Source organism: Pithys albifrons, chromosome 9 (assembly GCF_047495875.1).
Source record: "Pithys albifrons albifrons isolate INPA30051 chromosome 9, PitAlb_v1, whole genome shotgun sequence".
Classification (NCBI taxonomy): Eukaryota; Metazoa; Chordata; class Aves; order Passeriformes; family Thamnophilidae; genus Pithys; species Pithys albifrons.
The window spans coordinates 19,180,140-19,185,174 of NC_092466.1; positions in this window are offsets into that span (position 1 = coordinate 19,180,140).

Consider the following 5,035-nt stretch of genomic DNA (forward strand, 5'->3'; position numbering starts at 1 on the left):
TGAGCATAGGGCGTTGGCAGGACAGAGCAGCCTCAGGGTTACACCAGTTGAACAAAGACAATGAAGCAAGGAAGTATTGCTCTTAGGTACTTTTTCTGGCAAAGGAGAACAAGATCAAGGCTGCCTTTTCTGCTCAAAACCACCTGCTAGCCAACACAGGTTATGCTGCACCTGGTATCAGGCGAAATGACAGGTAGATCTCTGCCATATTCCTCCTCCCTGCCTGCATCCTTTTCTGGGTCCAACATCTTACACATCCTGGTTTGAATCAAATTCTGTTCTGATAAACCCAGATGAGAAGATGTAGCTGAAGATGTAGAGGGCCTCCATATCTGAAAACCATTAGCAGTCCCATGGCCTCTTCCCTTGTGGCCATTTCTCCACCTTACTGGAAGGGCTGCCTATCCATCCCCTAGGGCAGAATTTGTGCAATGAGAGAGGGACAGGACTCATCCCCAGCCTCTCTCCAGGGCTCCTCCTTAGGGTTCAATCTTTGTCAGTCCCAACTCCATCGACTCCTTATTGAGGCTTTGAATGAAGTCTAGCAAAGTAAAAAGTCTGCAAAAGAAAGCTCTGGAAGAAATTTCAGAATTGTACAAGAAAAAGAAATATTTCCTTCACTTAATAATTCATCATAATTTTATGTTATGTTAATATAATTCAATAACAAAATTATTTTCTGCCCTCAGAAGGTAGTAAAAGATATTATTTCCTTCTTTTTTTTTTTAAAAAAGTATGTTTCTTCTTTGAAATCAGATTTCTTATGAAACCAACAAACGTTGCTACAATTCAGCTTTGATTGCATTTATGATCACTGCTAGGTCTTGGTTCTACAATCTTTTTGTCCATTTGTGAGTAAGACCTTAAATTCAATTTTAAAATAATTTCTGTTCTCCTGATCTGCTCTCCCTGCTACTGTGCCATCAATAGCACCCAGACTAAGCTGACTCAGAAATTACTTGTCTGGATTCCAGCTCTGAACACACATCCTAAAACTCTGGGAGGTGCCTGGCCCTTGCACCAGAACAGAATATAGACTAGAAGGACTCTAAAAAGACAGCTACAGTGACAGTTTTGGCAAGGATGTCAGTCACAACCTCAGCCTACTTATTTCCCCCAAAATCAAACTGACTCTTCAGTCAGGAGCAGTCATGCTGTTACTGATAACACAGCCACTTCACATAGAGTGATCATATCTTCAGAACCCCCAAAATACGCTTTTGTATAATTGCATCACTATTAAACTCTCTGCAAAGACTGGAAGATAGATGTGGCAGAAATTTACTATGGGGAATGCTGAACACTAGAAGAGGACTAAAATATTCTACAAGAAAGGGATTAATCCTGAAAAGCACTGTACTAGCCAGCTCTATTTTCCAAAGGGATTGCACTATCTAAGATAGCCAAAACCATGTTCAGTACCTATCTGCCCTCTGTGTACTGATTTACCTTGGAAATCTTGCCCCTCTCATCAGGAATTGTCAGCAGGAACTCACAGCACTTTGCCATTTGCAGAAAAGGTTCAGCCTGTCCCAGGACATGCAATGAACCAGTCTTTCAACTAAAGGTTAAGAAATGAGCACACTTGTGACATATCAGATGAGGCAAAAATGCCTGTAAATAGTCTTCCCATTAAAATCATTATGTAGAAGCCAGCAACATTTACAAAGATTAGGACAAAGGGATTAGGTAATTTATAGACATAGCTATAATCCATCAATTTAAGGAGAGGTTGGAAGCATATGAAGTTACTGGCCTAGTGTAAATATTTCCCATTTACAAATCACAAAGCAAAAACTGGACACCACCGGCTAATTAAAATAGCTGGACAGCAACGATGGGAAGCATAAGGCGCTATTTTTAGGGGATCGTATCAGAGCCCAGGCAGCTCAAAGTCTAGTCAATCCAGAGGAGTCACATGGCTGTTCTCAGAGTCCTCTGCACTCTATCACCCCCCTGCAGACAAGGTGAACCAGACAATATGATTTTTGTTCCAGCCCCCTACGTCCTCGTCCAGATTTCACGCAGTATTTTGCATTTTATGCAAGACATTAGATGATTTTCCATGGAAGTTTCATCAGAACTATGGTCCCTATCATGTGCCAGGTTCCTTCACAAGTGAGAGATGGGGTTTGAGCAGTGTGTGCGTGGCTGACTCCCCTCAGATGTCAGGAATTCCAGTATTTTACAAAAGGAAGTTGTGGTACACTGCATTACCAGAGGAAGTTGTGTTATGCTGCAGTACAGCTGGTACTGCAGAGCTAGCTGTGGTTCAAATTTGTGCTTATCTCTGGGTGAGGAGAGGTGAAGAGAGAAAAGATAAAACATTAAAAGTTCTTATACACTAATGAGTTTGCCTGAATTACATGGGTTTTCATTTTGTGGTTTGTAGAATACACTTGCTGTGGGCCAAGAGGGAGGAGTGAAGCACAGCAGAAGAAAATATGATAATTTCATGCCTCAGCAGTCAATGAAGTTTTGAAACTTAACATAATTTTTGAAACTTATCTGCATTATCTCAAAAATTCAAGGGTCCTGCAAAACGTGTTCAGAAGATACTGGCGTGCAAAACGTCTTCCTGCATGGTTTTGTACTGGAGCACCAGTGGGCAGTGAAGGGAGACCAGCTTGGTTTAGGAAAAAGGTCTCAGCCCAGATGTGAAACAGACAGGGGAAGAATTTAAATTTGCACTTCCTTCTTCTCAAACCAACTTTATTCCTAGCTCAAAACCCTTCTCAGGAAAGGATGATTAGAAACCAAAAAGGGTTTGAAATATATTTCAGTTTTGCATGTCTTGGCAGAAAAGCAGGCATCATGAGTATGCAAGCCACAGCAAACACAATTGCTTAACCTGCTGTCAGTCCACTAGCAGAGCAGAGCATGACAGTTAACTGCAAGAAGCAACATAGCTATTTGCCTTTTTCTCATTCCAGTAATCCAAGTAATTATAATACCATCTTTCTAAAATGATATGACTTTAAGTCACATTTAAGAAAAGTAAGCAATCTAAAACTGGCAGAAAGCACTAGAGAGAGAACTAGAGTTTATGCCCAGCCTTTCAGAAAAAGCCAATATGTAATTGTTCAAGGTTTTGCTGAATGTCAGGAATGGAAGATTAACAAGCAGTGAGATTATCAGTGTTAGCGGGAGGAATTCACACAAACACAGGGAGGAATTCACACAAACACAGGAAAGCCAAGCACAGCTAAAAACCTGGTCTGAAAGATAGCAAATGTGCTTCTCTGCAGAACAGTGCTAAATAATGACTGAGAAGAAAGGAACCAAATGAGGATCAGAAAGCAAACACTGCAGAAAAGTGAGGAAACAGAAATAGGGCAATCAGAAACAGAACTCTGCTGTGGTGCTTTGCTGCAGGAGTTAGTCCCAGCTCCCCTGCATGCAGATCACCCAGGCTGGCTGACACAGACCAGGACCTGGCCAAAAGGTCCTTGGCAAAGTCTGCCTAGGGAATTGGTGGACTGGGCAACTAGGTATGGATTCTCATACTTTCCCTGTAGCTGAACTTAGAAAATAGGGTCAGTGAGATATGTGAAGTAGATAGGAAGACAGCATCAGAGAACCCCTTAAGAATCCCCCAGGCCTAAAAACTATGACACAACCCCTTAATGGGGATTAACCAGATGAGTCCCAAGTAATCAGAGACAACTCTTAGTGGTTAAGTGATTCTTGGGACTGAAAGACATTGTACCAAATGTGCTAAAGTGGCTGGCATCAATACACTGTCAAATGCAAACAAAAGAATTCTTTAATCTCATTCCATTAAGGAAAAGGCAAGTGGTTTGAATTATGATCATATAAACCACTACCTTCAGGCACTTTTTAAAGGTCTGTAGTCTGCTAAACTCATTAGAAAATTCATACTGTCAAATATTTGAAGAAAAACATAATGGGAATAAAGAGATAACTATTACCTTTTTAAAAAATCCACAACTGCTTTCCTTTAAACTTCACAAAGGTATTTTACAGAAAAAATAAATATAAAAATTAAAGAGTAATAAAATTTTTACTGATGAAAATTCTAATGCTCTAAACATGTACGTGATTTATTGTCTTCCTGCAGAGAGTAGGGCTCTTCCCCTAGGAACAAAACTAAGGAAGTCTGCAAAATCAAGACTTTAAGCAGATCCATAATGGCACTTGTACAGATAACCTCCTTGATTTCAGAAGTGTTTACACACAATATAGAGCACAGGCAGAAGCATTTAAGCACTGCAAGCTCAAAGTGCATTTTCATTTCAGCCTTGACAATGCAACGGAGTCAGCTCCAACCAACAGAAACTTTTCTACAGACATGAGTGGGAGCTGGAACATTCTCTGCTTCCTTATTGCTTCAAAGACACAGTGTGTGCTGTCCTCACAGAAGGGACGCTAATGAGACCCTGGACTAGTCTTTTTCCAGCGTAGTTGAGCATGAAACATCTCAGTAGAAAAAAAAAATCTCTACTCATTCTGAAAGGCCACAGATTTTTAGGAAAACAAGTGAAACAAATACAGAACTTCCATGCTAGCAATGCAAGACCAGAAAATACAAAGAAAGCAAGGAATGGGTGGTGTAAATAGAAATTCATAAAACTGAAACATTATTTAAACAAGAATATTTTTTACATTGTTCAACATTAGATGCTTTGATGAATGGTTAATTCCAGTGTGCTATTGACATTCAGTTTCACAGCTTTATCATTTATTTTGGCATTAATGTAAAAAATTATAGTCCCCAAATTTCATAGTTCCTTCAAAAAACATTTGCAGACTCATAACTTCCACAAGATACTTCAGATATAATCACACAGTCCTTACATTTACTGTTTGAGCTACATTAGTTTGTGAATTCCATGAGATGTTACCAACAGTCATCCAATATATTAGGGTTTTCCAGTGGTCAATACTAAAGTAAGCAAAGACCTACTCTTGCACTTAGAGATGATCTGTAAATCCAGGCCCAGGTAAACATGGTCCTGTTAAGACAAAAAACCTCAACCACTGCCAATTTAAATAAAATCACCCTGCAAAACAC